The following is a 16,487-nucleotide window of genomic DNA, read 5'->3' on the forward strand; positions in this document are numbered from 1 at the left end:
CTCGCCCACTACCGAGAAGCAGGCGAAGTAATGGAGAGAGGGTACACATTTTTCTGGTCGCGTCGTGTCTGTCCCGCTTCTGCCCTGCCATGTCCTCTCTCTGACTCCCTCGCATATTTCTCTTGTTGAATCATCGGCAGACGACGACGCCGCCGCCGCTCGTTGTGTCTGTCCGTTACCTAATTTTTGGATACATATGTACAATAAGTCCACGCACAGACGGACGCCACGCCATTTACCGGTGCAGCCAGCACACAGACAGACAGACAGATAGCGGCATGCACTGCTTGCAAATAAGCTGTTTCTTGGGCCACGAACTAGAAATTCTTGCTCTCTCTCGTTCTCTTCTTTTTGCACTCTCATTTTGACGTGTGAGCGCCAGCTCTTGCCTCTCTCTCGCTCGCCTACTTGCGGATCCATATTTTTCGGTTCTTCAGAACGTTCAATGCTCCGACACGAACACACACAAACACATGCAGGCAGGCATCTCAATGTGAATTAAACGAACACGCACACCCAAAGTGTATTAAAATAAGGTAAAGCTGTCTCCAAACAGCGCTCCCCGTACATGTATCTTCTTCATTAGAAAAGGTAATTACGAGCAATGAGTGTAATCGCGCCGCACCTTGTACAAATACACCTTGCGCACGCCCCACGCTCTCACGCATGCACACACACATACACACCCACAGACACGTACGCATTTAGCGCCAGCTCTGCTGCTGCTGCCTGCTGGGGCTTTTGCTGACGCTGACGTTGGTCTGCTGCCTGCTGGCTGCTGCTTCTGCTGTTGGTGAAGCGGTGGGGCTATGGCTTTGGTTTTGGTTTTTGGCTCTTCGTCTCACCGAATCGTGTTTCAATCGTGTCGCATCTACCGAGCAAGCGCCGCACACTTTTCTCCGTCAGCTTCGTTTCGTATCGTATCGTATCGTTCCATTTCGTTTCGTTCCGTTCCTGTGGCCAAAAAAAAAAAAAGTTTTGTGTTAGAAAAAGAATTTGTCGGCAAAGAAAGAGGGGGAGGGGGAACGGAGAAGTGTAATCAAAAGAAGCGTGTTTGAAAGAAGAAGCAGGAAAAACAAATACAAGTGTAATACAAAAATCGTGTAAGACGAATGAGAACTAAAAAAAAGTGTAACACCAAAACAAATTTACAATTTTTTTTAATATTTTTTTTTGTTGTTGTTCGGATCTTTGTTGTTCAGTGTACGAAGTTGTGGGACAGTGTAATGTGCCACTAATCACAAATTCCATAAAATTCAATTTCTAAAAGTGCCTGCTGCTGTTGCCTCGAAGCGTATAAAGCAAAACGATATAAAATTGAAAAAAAGACAAAAAGTAGCCAAATTAAATGTTTATTTTGTTAAAAACTAAAAAACCAACCAATCTACTCCAGATACTTTATGGTTTCAATGGATTGTGAAATGTTTAGGGGACCGTCAATAGAGAGAGAGAGGTGTCTCAAAGGTGTCTCAAAGGTCCCTTTAAGATCATCAATGGATCGTTCCCAAAAGAGGAGATCGGATGAAAATAATGTAAAGTTTGTACAGTGATGGAAATCTGAAGAAAATCAAAAATTGATGGGGAAATTCGAATCTTCTAGAAAGATACTCCCATTCATGCCCAATTTCTACATTTAATGGACTAGCTATCAAGTTGTGGATTTTGTATAGACTAGACATGAAAGAATATTTGGCCATTCATCTTCTCTGCCTACTGTGGGGTACACATGGGGAAGAGAATCTTCTGGAAGGCTCTCTTTTTCTTTACCAATTCTTTTTTCGTTTGTCGTTTTGAGGGTCTATATTTCTTATCTTAATGTCACCCAAATGCACCCACGGTCCACGAAGCGCTGTAATGCAACAAACAACACACAAAAATTCATCAATGGAAAAGTTTTTTTTTTGTGCAATCTCTCCATCTCACTTGCTCTTTGGTTCCCATCTGACAGCAACAAGTGGCGAAGCGGCGTCGTCTTCAAACCAGTTTTTGCTGCTGTGCTTCGGCTGCGGCTGCGTCTGCGCGCTAATTGGTGCTGCTGGAAGCTCTCTCTCTCTCTCTCGCAAGCACTCTTCGCATACCCTCCCCCTGCTCACTTTGCCTCATATGGATGCCACATATGTATCTCAACCTAACTCAACTCAACTCCTCTGCTTTTATCTTCTCATTCCCCTCTATTTTCAAGCTCTGTTCCCACTTTGCTCCCCGCTCTGCCCAACTAACCTTCCCTTACCGCTCCTCTGCAACTATTTACACTCCCCTCCCTACCCTAGCCACCCCCTCCCTTCTGTGTTCCCTCTCTGTCTATCTCTCGCTCTCTGCCTCCAGCAGTCTCCTTCAGCTTTGACTTTTTATGGGCAGTAGTGGGGTCTTGTTGTTGTCTCTTCTACGTGCATGCAATTCCTTATTTGCTTGTGCGACAATGTTGAAATATGCACTCCACACACACACACACTCGGGTGCACACTCTGTGTGTGTGTGTGTGTGTGTGCTTGGGCCAAAAGTGAATTATTCATGTTGTTGCCAATACCCTTTCTGGAAGCAGAAAGCATTATTATTGCATACCACAATCAGTTCCGTTCGCTTATGGGAAATTTGTACAGCGAACGAACAGCTAACAAGAAAAGTTGATATTGTTATCTGGAGATTATAAGCCTTACTGGGGAATGTTGGCGTTACCATCGATGGATATAATCTACAAATTCATGCTTGGGCCATTGAGCCCACCCAAATGTTTGTTATTTTTTGTATTCCGAAACAGTTTTTTTTATGTTGATACAATTCGTAGGTTCCATCGTTTTAAAGGGTATCAAAAGCTTCGGATAGTCTGCTTTCCTTTCGCGTTCATATTGTTGGTGGCGGCAGCAGCGGCTGCGACGGCGTCGTCGTCGTCGTCGTCTGTCTGTTGTGGCGCGCGGCATTGCTTTGCCGCGCTTGGCCAGTGGAAAATTCCCAAAAAAAATTCGCATGAACTGTGCCGGGGCCGGGGCCCGCATTGCTCTGCAGCGCACTTCGTCTTCTTACCCTTCTCCTTTCGCAGAGCGCCCCAACGCCCTTCCCTCTTTTGGGGCGAGTGGTGTGTGTGTGTGCCCCCGCCAGAGGCAGTGTTGCCCCGTTGCTCTTGCGCGCTCTTTCGCTTCAGTTTCTTTTTGTATTTCTTATAAAAATAGCACAGACGAAGAAATATTTGCACACACACACACACACTTAAGTCTACATAAATGTACACTTTCGAGAAACAGAGAGACAGACAGTGAGAGAGAGAGAGAGAGAGAGGGGGACATGTGCTAATTTTCTTCTTCGTTTTTTTTAATCTTTTTTTTTTTTGTTTTCATTCGCTTTTGTTTAGTTTTTCGCAAATTTTGTGTCTTACACTCTTCATTGATTCTCCTTTCGAACGACCTCTTCGCCAATGACCTGATACGACACCCCCCTCGTGTTTCTTGGCAATGCAAATGCGTTCAAATTGTCCATAAGCGAACGGACACATTCGTTACAGAAACGACTCCACTGGCGCGCCACTAGTGATTCGCGGAAGTTTAACGATGAGATGCCTAAAAAATATACATATATAGATTTACATATCAATTATTTTTGTGCTCCCCCTTTTTGCCAATCTTCAATATACCCCACCTCTCCTTTTCCCATTGTACCCCCACCATCTCCTACTGCATATACCGTTTTGCGATCTCTCTCTCTCTCTCTCTATGTTTAGCTATCCGATTCTCTCTATGTTGAGGGGGGTGCCAAACCCTCCCACGCTTTAATTGTGTCAATGGTTCAAGGCAGTTGAGACTATAGGAGGCCGAATGAAGAGAGGAAAGAAGCGTAAGAAATGAGAAGTAACAACAGAAGTAACAGTAAGTGAAAGCTCTCTCTTTCTCTATTTCTCTCTGGGCATGCCTCACTGGAAAGCTTTTTGGGGGCCAAAAATGCAAGACGTTCGCGCAACATCAGAAGCAGCAGCAGCAGTGGAAGCAGCATTATTTGCATTTGATTCGCTCATAAACAGAAAAATCAAAGCAGTCCGCTGCCACCTGCGCCCTCTGCCCTCAGCGTGCCATCTCATTGGTGCTTCTCATCTTTCCGCTCATTATAATACCAATAGCCCGATCGAACCGATTCGATCTGGACGCTCACGTATTTGTTTACAAACATACATATATGGTCTTGGTCTAATGTGCGTCGAAAAAATCTTTGATATCTAATTGGTGTGACCATTTTCCCATTGGGACTCTCAAATGGGATCTTGGCTGACGACACAGTCAGGCTGACTGTCGCGAATACCGGCTGTGTAACAGAAATGTTGTTCGACAAAAACATACGGCACACCGGCAGTCCTAACAAAAACACCCATACATACCCAGCTCTCTCTTAGTTCCGTTGGGTAAACAGTGGATAAAAAAGAGGAGGCGAGAGGCTTGGAAATCGTCTCACGTATTTGTTAAGCTATGATTTACATACATGTAAAAAAAATGGTACACTTACATTACGCTCTGAATATGTACTACATCTCATCAAAAAAAAAATACTTTGATATTTAATTGGTCTGACAATTTCTCACGCCCATTTTTGGGGTTCCCAAAAAGGAGTAGCGAGGGGGGGGTCTTCTCTGGCTATAATGAGAGTCAGATCAGGCAGGCAGAGGCAGAGACAGAGACGAATACCGTCGCATTTTTGTTAACCAGAAATGTTGTTCGACAAAAATACTGAATACGGCCAATGGCACAAAAACCAGTGCAGTCCAATAATAACAACATACAGACATACATATATACTGTATACATTAATATTTATACATATATGTAATTCTTTCCCGATATTCGATTAGTTCGCGTGGAGTGTGGGGTAAAACAGTGCGATACAAAAAACGATGCTCCCTAAAATAAATACAATTGAAAAATGCATTAAAAGCTAGATTACATAAATGCATTTTCTTGTTTTTTTTTGTGTCCTTTAAGAACTAGAGAAAGATATATAATTTTTGAATTGAATTGAATCAGGATAATTTAGAGAATAATTGTTGTCTTTCTTTAACGAAACGACCGATCCACCTTACCGTTTTCAATACGCACTGTACTCGAAGAGACAGACACTGTCTCATACAACAACTTGCTGCTTCGCGGTGCTGTTATCGTTCAATTAGCATTTTTTTGTTTACCTCAATGTGCAATAAAAATAATACCAGCAATAACGATGACAATACATGGATGGGGGTTAGGGCAAAGCTTGAGAGTGGCAGCGCAGGAAACGGAAACGAGACTTACACGACACGACACGACACGACACGACTCGACATTACACGAAGCGGCATGGTGTCCAATGGGCAATAAACACACACATACTATACCCACCCACATAATTCGAATAGCACGCGCTGTTCCATTCCATTTTGTTGCGGGAAAGCAAATTGCAAGTCCTAAAAGCGGCATTTTTTGTTCCATTCCACAAAAGAAACTGTTGAAACTGTTCTCATGCCATCAATGGAAACCTTGAAAAATTCTCACCAAATTTATGGAACATTCGGAATTCCATTCTAACGATCAATGGATTAATTTAATATAGAAATAATGATAATATAGAATTGTGTGTTTACATGGAAATGTCATCGAATCGAATCGGTTCTCGGATGTATTGTTTCGTCTGATTTCGCGGAAGTTCTTTTAATTTATGCGGGAATGTGGATACGCGGAAAGACATTTCAACTTTCTTCCCCACTCTCACTCGTTCCCTCGCTACCATCCCTCTGTGCCATAAGCACACAGATCTGAAGTAAATCAGCACCCAGATCTAGATAATATCGATTTGTAGATTGTATAGCATTTAGTTGACTTGACCTTTAGCGGTTCAACTGTAAATACAAAATTTGCAACACTCTGGATATGAGGTTTTGAATTCGGCTTTGGCTTTGACTATTTTGCGGCTCTTTTGTCGGTGGTGTTGGTGGCTTGGCGTGACGTGACGTGGCATGCCGAGGCCAGTTGGCCAGGCCGAAACAAGTCTGTAACTCCCACCCTACTCCTGCCACTTGCCACTGAAACTTAAACTACACAGCGCAAGGCCGTTTATCGACCGCTGACCACTGAAGGCTAGAAAGAAAGAGTTAAAACGTTTACTCTTGCACGCCGAAGTTGGCTTTTTTCAGCTACTAATTTTTATTTTAAAATAAAAAAATAAATATAAATGGATTTTTCTTTTCAAATGTTTCCATTAAGTTCTTGGGGGTGGAGCAGGGAGTCTTAATTATACATACATATACATATGTATGTGTTACAAAACATCTAATAAAAATGAAAATACTTTCGAAGAGGGTATACAATAAAAACAATAAAAAAATCTAATTAAAAGCGTTTAAAAACATTTCGAAAGTTGCAAAGTTAAAGTTGATTTGTGATTGATTTGTGTGGGGAACGGAACACTACTGGCAGTTCCATGCTTCATGCCGCTGTTTCAATACTGGTTTGCCTTGGAATAGCTCCAGATTGGAATGGTGAAAATGGAATGGAGTGTGTTCCAGTTGCCACTTCATTTCGTTTCGTTTGGGTGTTATATCCGATTAGCAGGCAGACGCCAAATAGTCGATCAACAATCGAAATGAAACAAAACGAATTCAAGTCCAAAAATAGACACCAAAGTCCATTTTCATTGCACATCCCTCGTAGCGCCCCCCGATTACCACCCTACTCAATATTTATCACTTGATTTTGGGGCTATTTTTAAATGCAAATTTGCTAAACGATGGGTTCAGGACGGATTGTTGAATGACTGGAAAGGGGGTGTAGAAGGTGGAATGGTGGAATGGTGGGGCGTGGCGCGTGCTGTGGGGGAAAGGCATTTAATCAGCGGCGCGTGGCGTCTAACAAAATTATCGCATGACCAAGAAATAGCACCGCTCCTCTCTGCTCTCCTCTTCTCACCTACCTGTAAGGAACCCCGTTTACCAGCGCTAGGCTAGGCAAGTCCATTCCCACTATCGCTTCACCCTTCGTTGTGAGATTTTTGTTCACCACTCGCCAAAAATTTCCAGTCTACTGCACAACAATGTGAAACGGAACACGAAACTGTCGGAACGAACGAACGAGTACCCTTGCCTTGCCTTGCCATGCCAAGAACGGAGCATTTTCGACTGAATCAAGTTGGAGAAGCATATCTCATGGGTAGAACACATGCAGAGTCATTAGCAATAGCGTAATTAATCTACTGACATATTGGAATATTTTTCGATTTATGTTAATTAATGTAAAATCAAAAAACTTTACTTGATATATAAATATTTAACTGTTGTCTGCAAGGGTATACAGGCTTCGGTACGTAAGGGTGACCCCCTAATTTCTGGTATTTCTCTCTGTTTCTGTTTCTATTTCTTTTCGTTCCGTTTCGTTGCGAATCTTTGACGGTTAGCGAGTGGGAGACCGCGCAATTAGCACATCTCTATTGCTTTACCTCTCTCTCTCTGTCTTTCTCTGGGGCGTGTGTGTGTGTGTGTGGCTATCTCTTTCCATCTTGTTGGCGTGCAAATTGAATTAGCGTGCCACACAAAAGCATTGGCAAACAGCGAGAGAAAGAGAGCGAGAGGGAGAGGGAGGGTGGGTGATGATGGTGCATATTAAAAAAATAATGGCTTCGCTTACTTTTTTTTTATTTTTTTTTTTTGGCGGGGTCCATTGATTACCCTTCCGCTATCAATAATATGGCATACCGTACTCTGCTGCCTGCTCTGCTTACTCCCCTACAACAGACAGGGGGTATTTTTCCACTGGCTCTCTGCTCTGTTGATCCACAATTAGCACAACGTTGCTGATGGTTCGTATTTATATGTCAAATTCATTTACCGCCCTCCTGGGACAATTGCATTTGCAGTTTGCCCGAGCCAAACACTCGCTTTGTGGATACTGGCACTTAGCAATAGTCTGCTAGTAGTAATCGCACATATGTATGTACCTCCTACCTCCCTTCGGATCAGAGTCTGTCACGTGCCGTGGGATTCCAAACAAATAATCCCCATCCAAAGGTTGTCTACGGTCTCGGTCTCCGGTCTAGTCTGGTCTTGTCCGGGTCTGGCCTGGTTCGAGTACGAGCATTGCGCAAGTGCAGCAGTACTTGAAAAATTGGGTCTCCCTGTTCGTCTGACTGTCTGTCTGTCCGCCTGTCTGTCTGTGGGGCAATCTTATCACCATAGCATAGCCATCATCGTCTGCATTGTCTTCGTTGAGTGGTCGAGAGAGTGGCCCATTCACATTTTTATGTTTAATTAATTTGCTTGTGTTGTTGGAATGGGATGGGATATTATTTTAAAATTCTAAATTCCACATGGCTTTGGCACACATCTATAGTATGTTTTATGACCCCACGAAAAAGCCTTTAGAAACCCATATTAAACTTAATTTGAAAAGAATTATTGCAACAAAATCCAATAATCAGAAGAAACACACAAACACACACAGAATTAAATGAAATCCTTAATCTTATAGCACACCTAACCAGCAAGCAACCTTATTACACCATCAAACATCCATCCATCCTTGTGTCTGTGATGTAACCTTTATAACGGCGGGGTTCCATGCTGTATGAGGAGTGGGCGATGTTCTGCTCTGACGTTCTGAGACTCTGTTTCTTACTTTTTGGCATGACAAAAGCTAAGAAAAAGAAATACACAAACAAAACTTTTGGGGGAAGAGAGAAAGGAAACACAACACACAAAAAGAAAGGGAAAGAAAATAAAAGAAACGCACAGGCTGGCTGGCTGGCTGGCTGACGTAAACGTCGCCATTGCGTCACTATGCCTCTTCTCTCTCTCTCTCTGTGCTCTTCAGTGCTAGAATGCTAGTGAGAGAGAGAAAGGGAGAGAGCAAAGCGCCAAAGAGCGGATGTGCGTGGGAACTGTGATACTGGGGGCGCACGCATTTCAACACCCAGACCAGACCAGCCCAGCCCCCTCCTTTCTCTCTCTCTCTCTTGCTCTTTTTCTTGCGTGAGAGCATTTGTCGGCATTTGTTTTAGTTATATTTTTTTTTTTCTTTTTGGCTGCTCTGCGATGATGACACATGGCTGTGGCTCTCAACTATAAATAAACTACTAAAGTTATGCAGAGCGATAGAGACAGAGAGAAGAGTCAGAGTCACAGCTAGTGGGGAGAAAGAGAGAAAGATGTGTGGATGATTATGCGTAATTTGTGGAAGTATAAAAAAGGTTTTAATTGGAAATCAAATCAATTTTCACTTTTTCATTAAATTTATTAGCGGGAAAGAGAGAGGAGAGAACACCATTGGGGTACTTCAAGTAATGTTGTTTTTTTAATTCGATTTTTGTAAGAAAAACGCCTCTGAAAACACCTTGCCACAGATGATTCTACAAGTTTTGCTCTTGCATCATTATTTCAACAAGAAATATGAATTTAAACAGATTAAAAATCATTTGCTTGGCATGGCCCCTAATGAGCAGAGAAGTGCTGCCGCCTGCCTGCCTCTCTTTCTCTCGAGCAAATTGGCTGATGCAATTAATAAATTGTTTTGCGTACAACATTCAACACTTTGATGGGAGGAGACGAGGCAAGGCAAGACTGTAGTTAAATAATATTTGTTTTTTTTTTTTGTTTAATTTTGTTATGTTTTCTTTTTCATTATTTGACTTACTGAATTTTTTTGGGGGACAAGCGATGGTATTTTTAGTGCTTGAAAGTCTACATTTAGTCATAAAAATCACTCTTAATCACTCTCAAAAAACCCACCGATACAGACAAAAGAGACAATGACTAAGGCCAATGCCAAATACAGAATGTAAGTGGAACGCAGCTGGTGAACCACAAGCGCACACCCATTGATGCCACTCCATTGAGTGAGTTTCAGTTTTAAGCAGACACCAGACAGACCCAGAAGACATTGCATTTTCGATGATTATGAGTAATCGGGGGAAGCCCTCCGTCTGTGTGTGTGTGAAGCATCTCTTTAGAGTTCCCTTTTCTTCTCATCTTTACCTTAAATACCTTGTGCATAAACGGATTGGAATTGTTTCTACTAAAATTAAAGGCTGAGGATACATGCGGTGTATGTATTTCTTCAGATCCAATCCAGATTCTGATTTTTAATCATTTATGTACGTTGGGTAGGGGTAGCCCCTGAATACTACATAATGAATTAATTAAAAATCGGGTTTTATTGCAGTTTTCAACTGTTTGTCTTTTGCACCTTTCGCTTGCACTTTTATGATTCATTTTGTTTGTGCGTAAATGTAAATTTTGTTTGGATTTTCCTTGTTGTTTTCGTAGCTGTGTTTATTGCATGGCCTGAATAGATTTTCCATAAATTTACCTACGCCTAAACTAAACAAAGAAAACGGATATGCCCTTCTAATAATAATTAATAATAATAATAGAGTGATAGATATTTAAATATGTAGTTCTGAGATACAAGATAAATTCCAAGGCAACATATTAACGAATGGAAAGATCGATGGCTAAAAGCATCTCATTTTTAATAAATGACAGATATCGTGATCCACTTTCTGTCTCTCTGTGTCTCACCCTGAAAGTGTATAGGAATATAAATCAACTTTGATTTTATAATTCTTATCAAATGTAAATTGTTGATTTTGTTCTGTTATTGTTTTTGCATTGAGCAATAACTTTGTGTCGTATTTGTTTGTTTGTTATTTTGCTGTAATTTGTTCATGACGTTCTTTGGCAATCGTGCGAAATGATATGGACATACATATTAATAATTATGATAATATTAAGTGCAACAGCAGCAGTAGCAACAACAGCAGCTGAAGCAGTGGAAAAACAAGTAGAGCCCCTCTCCACAGGCACAGGCAAAACAGTCACAGCAGGAAGGAGGAAGGGGTTTTGGAGCTGCTTATCAACTCTATTTAATCGTCTATATACACATACATATGTATGGCAATATGTATGTACGTATATATGCATTAAATGGGGGCCATATAGATACGCCGCTGCACGATCCCGTTGCGGTTACGGACGTGTTTCAATAATCGTTATAGTGTTCCAACCCATTCCATTCCGCATCAAAGCAGGGAAAATTACTTAAGCCCCCATACTTCTCTCTCATCTGATTGTACGACAATATATATAGATATATATATATACATATATACATACATTGATGTATGTATGCATATGGCTAAGCGTTTCGTATTATTATTTTTGATTAATTAGGCAATTTGCGGAATGATAAGATTGCGACTCGCAATGGACTCTCGGGATTGAGGCTCGTGTTATATTGCACGTGCGATTGTGTGGTGTGGTGTGGTCTGATGTGGTGCTGGGTGCTGTTTCAGTAGCCAGGCGTGTGCCACTCCCCCACACTCACTCCCACTCCCACTGCGCACTTTCACTCAAACGTTCAAGGCCACTCGACCGACGATTAGTGGATGGACGATTGTTGGACCGGGGATTTTGCAATAACTTGACATTCAATAGAGCCGCTGACTGCATGAAGTGCATTCGGAACTTCCCTCGATTTAAGTTTTATTACGCTTTCGTGCAGCCTTGCTACCGGTAAAAAATGAGTAAACAAAAACAAAAGCATGAATACGTTCACAGCTTGGATGGTTTTTTATGTGCTAAATGAATGCATGAATGCCATTATTCATACACACTCCTGTGAATGTCTCTCAATAGCAAACTAATTGCACTCAATTCGATTTCAAGTGAATTTTATTTTATTCTCAAAATTGCATTTGTAACCATTCTTGAGTAGATTTCACTTGCAGTGTATTAGAGAGTTCAGGAGAAAAATACATACTTCACCTACATATTCCACATTAATTCAATAATTTTTACACTGTGAATATTCTACTCTATTCTGACATTGGGCTGTTTGGTTGCATGAAAGAGAATCGATTGTCAGAATTGATTACTTACAGATTCCAAAAGTCAAAGTCTATCGATAACTCTCCCTCTTACTGTCGTGTCTGTCTGTCTCTCTCTCGCTCAATCTTTCTATCGGTAGCTGCTGCTGCTTTGGCTGTCACGATGTTTTCATCCCATCCCATTCCAATCCATTCCAAGTGGGTTAAGTAATTAACATATATGTAATTACTGTTCTAATAATATAAAAACACATTCCAAAGTCGGATGCATGCACACATTCACATACATGGCTATGCACATGTGTATATATTATTTTAATTTATATATCACTTTATTTGTTTATATTTACTATAAATTATCGCTAATCGAATCCGCCTAAGACGCAGTTGACTTTCTCACTGCCTCCTGTTATACCCTTTGATGATCGATTGATAGAGCAAAACGCAACACCTTCATATGTATTTTATTTCAATTAACCAGATCTATGTCTATATGTTTTTCTCTGTCACTCAAATTTTGCTTGATGAAAATGATAACCTGAACCCACCCCCATTGCTTGCCCCCGTTTGTGGCTTGTCTTGTGTCTTGCTTTGTGGGGTGAATACTTATTGTTCGCATTGTTTCTTTATTCGATTCTCCTGGAAAATGTGCATATATTTAACTATGGATGTGTACAAAGTATGGACATTTGCTTATACCATTCTTTTTTTGTCATTAGTATTTTTCAATGGGTTTTGACTATAGAATACCCACTAATCAGAGAGAGAGGAGAACGTTGAACAAATGTCAGTCTTGTTTTATTCATATTTGTTTAATTCCGATTTCGATCGATTGCTAGGAGTAAAATCACTGTCTTCATTGAAGAAACATCAACATTTGATAGGGTATCCCACTTGAAACACATTTTGTTGATAAAAGCCGGCTTAAGCCTCTGATAATGCGCTGTAATCTCCTGTGTGATCTTAGAAAAGTCTGGGCATGATAGATGGCTTGTCTTACTTTGTCCCATCTGAGAAGAGGAGTCTCCTTGGATGCCGATTCATCTTTACTGTTTCGTTATTTAACCAGTTTTCGTTGGTTTATCGCTATCGGTTATTTGGTGCAGCTGTTTGTTATCGGAGCCAAATGTCATATGCTCGCTGCGGGGTGGTTGATCGTTGATCGTTCGATTGTGGATCGATGGCATTCCCTCATAGTGGTGGGTGCTGTGGCGTCCGGTCTGTCTGGGTTAATTGCTTTGGCCAGCTCTAAATATAATTATTGATTGCCGCCGGTCGTCGGTCATTAGCAGCTGTGGTGCGATACGTGCGATAACGGTAACAAAGGGTAATCATCTTGTTCCAATGCCAGTCATTCCAACTGCTCTGCTAATGTCGCTTGGCCAACAACTTATTCCTCCTATATCCTATAAAAAATGTCTGATAAATGAAATTGGGTATCGTATCGGTATACTTGTTCACCCACAGGGCATAGCATTATTAGTTTCTTTTCAAGTTTTTCTTTTTGTGTAAATGATTGACGCCACACACTAATCTCCTGCGGCGCCACAGCCCACAACCGACAGTGACAGCCCCTCCCGCCTTGTTTACAATTTCCTTTCTTTCTTTGTCTCATTTTTTTTTTTCTTTTTTTTTTTTGTATTAATGAAATGCAAATATATATTCTCTTGTTTTCTGCATTCTTTCATAATCCTTTTGTTCTGCTTTGTTTCTGCTTCTGTTTCGTTCTCTCTGTTCTTTCCCTCTTTTTCCTTTACTTTCACTTTCACATGATTGTAAAATGTTCCAATTCTGTGCAGCATATGACGTTGCCAGGCAGGCGGCGGTGGGACAAATTGGGAATTGAAACATTGTCATATTGAACTTATGTGATTTTTCTTTGGTGTTCGATCTTTCGATCTTCTGTTGGCTCTCTCTCTCTCTCTCCCCTGTCGCTCTGTGCAACGCATTTTATTTTTATTTTCAGTCGTATTTTCGTTTTAGTGGGATCGGCCTAGACCCCAAAACAAAAAACACACACAAAACAAATAAGGGAGCGGAATGAGTGGGATTATGGTGAAACTATATCTCTGCGACGCTCACTGCGTCTTTTGGGGTGGTGGAACACACACACACACACATATACACATATGAACTGTGTCTTGGTCTTCGTTTCGTCGCTGACTGGCCCGTGTCTTTGAGCAATTATACCGTTAATACCGCAAAACAACAGCAGAAACAACAACTATAATTGCCAGGGAATTATCGACATGCAAGTTCAAGCCCATAGAAAGGTCCCCAGGTGCCAGGTGCCAGAGCAACAGAAAACTAACAGAAGAAAGAACCGCAATCCCAAGGCGAAAGCTCAACCCCCCCCCCCAATCGCCCCCCTACAACTCATTTGATATTCAAATTGAAGTTGACTCGATTTCCATCCATCCTTCCCTACGACCCCCCCCTACACACACACACACCCCCATTGGGAGGCACGTGGCGCAGTGCAAGTCTCCAGTCTGGCGCCGAGTGAAATTTTCATTCGACAAATAATAATAATAATAAAAGGGAAGTATATACAGACGGGGGTAGGTTCCTTTAGTCTTCAGTGTGTTCTAAGTTCCAATGTCAAGTCGATCGAAATGAAAACAAATTATGATGGAGTGGAATGGGGGCTTTGATGGGTTGCCACTGCAGCAGGTTGAAGGTAAATGTAAATGTCAGTCGTGCGGAGAAAGTCAAAGTCAAATGGTTTAAGCCAAAGAAAGTTTCTGGAAAGTTTAACGAGGGGCAAAAACTTGTCAACATTTCAGTTGGAAAAGTGACTTTTAAGTGGGGAGGGGCACGACAAGGAGGGAGGTTTTTCCCAATGAATATTCATACTACTCTTGCCCGGGGAACTAAAATAAAATTCCAAATATAAAACCCTTGAAAACAAAAAAGTAATATACGATTATTGGGAACTAACGATTCTCCCCATGTAACGAGTAGTAGCCATATAATTAGTTTCTAAATTAAGCAACTTGTTTGGGGCCTTTGACCTTTAACACTTTGTGTTTAATTCCAAATGCTGTAAGAAACCGAACAGCCCAGCCCTAAAGGTGGGTTCTTCTGGGGGGGATATTAGGGGGATAGCATGTGCTGCTCCGGCTCCTGCTCCTGCTCCTTTTAGGAGGTTTCTTCGTACCTTCATTTGTTTGACCAATCGTTACGTTCTGGGGGTTGGGGTTTTTTCTTTGTTCTCCCCATTGCATGACCTAACCATCTAAACTAACAAACTGACCTAAGACCCCCAACCCCCACGTTATGCACCCCCCGCCCGTTCATTTGGACACTTGTGTCGTCGTCTGGGCACAACCGCTTTCAACCTGAAACCGTACACCGCGGCTCATGCAATAATAATCCATCCACTCGGTTGGTAAGTCGGTTGGTTGTTGGTTGGTGTTGTTTGTGTCTCTGGTCTATTGCGCAGTGCCTCTGGTCTCACTGTTTACCGTCCTCATTCCCTCGTTCCTCCTTCCTACTACCCGATTCTTGTGTTCTTTCTATGGAAACGCACTGTGGTCTGGTCGTTTAAGTTTCATTTGGTTTGCTTTCGACACTCCCTCTAATTTGCGCTAATGCGTCGCCAACCCAAACCAATCCTCCCAGCTCTTTCCATCCAACCACTCTCATTTTCCTTTGTCCTGTATGGAATGTGTGCATTCGATTGGTCGTCAGGCATACAAGAAAGCTGCTTGCTGGGTTCTTTTGCCCTTGAGGGGATACAATAGCCATCCATGTGACAAATTCTTTAACATTTCACTGAGTCATTGATTTTATTGGATGGATGGTAAACTATGGGGTAGTGAGTACCCACATTAATTGGGAGCAACACAGCTGATCAGCTGATTTGACATCAAACAGCTTTCACTCTACTTTTAGATCAGATGTTTATCAAGCAGTTAAATACGGTAAATCTTCTGCACTAAATGTTGATACGTCCATATGTACATAACTTATTGTACTCGTGTCAAGGGGATGCATCAAATAAGCCCAGGGGAGACGGCGCGAGACAAGCATCAATGATGCCTTAAATCCACTCACATTAATCTGATATGGAAGAGCCACCACCCACCACCCACGACTTTTCGGTGCATTAATTTTATCTCCTTTACTTTTATCTTAATTCCATTTTTCTGCCCACCGTCTGCATAGAGGTAATCCCATAGTCGAAAGAAATCTTTAGCTTAGAGTGTTATTACCTGTGTTTTCTTGTTAGATTTAACACCTTACCCCTACCATCATCTCCCCTGCCCCCCTTCAGCGCTTTTCGTATGTGACGGCAATTGTAAATTATAATAGCAGTCTGAAAAACAATACCATAAAGCGACTTGGAGAATATGCATAAATAAATAAAATCCAATGGTATTTTAAAGCTGATAAAAAGTAACATTTTTTTTGGGTGGGAACGCTGATAAGATTATGGGAGTGGAGTGGAGATTTGGGGAAGGGTTTGGTGGCTTCTGTTGATGAGCACACAGTCCCTCATGTTCTTTTGCTGGTTGCCAAAACATTGCAACAGAAGCAGCAGCAGTGGTATATCTTTCATTCAAAAATTGCCTGCTCTGGCGACCGGCTGGCAGGTGGTTCGCGGTCCAAACGTTCCGCTCTAGCATTGATGATTCAATTCCAAACGTTCCCCACTCGAC

General features: G+C 41.8%; 1 protein-coding gene across 4 annotated transcripts in view; it reads left to right on the forward strand.

The window, feature by feature from the left end:
* LOC111072462 (protein kinase shaggy) overlaps nucleotides 1-16,487 on the forward strand; it is a 59,692-nt gene that overhangs the window by 19,981 nt on the left and 23,224 nt on the right. The gene's annotated exons all lie outside the window — the stretch shown is intronic.

The sequence above is a fragment of the Drosophila obscura genome, unplaced genomic scaffold (assembly GCF_018151105.1).
Source record: "Drosophila obscura isolate BZ-5 IFL unplaced genomic scaffold, ASM1815110v1 contig_165, whole genome shotgun sequence".
NCBI lineage: Eukaryota > Metazoa > Arthropoda > Insecta > Diptera > Drosophilidae > Drosophila > Drosophila obscura.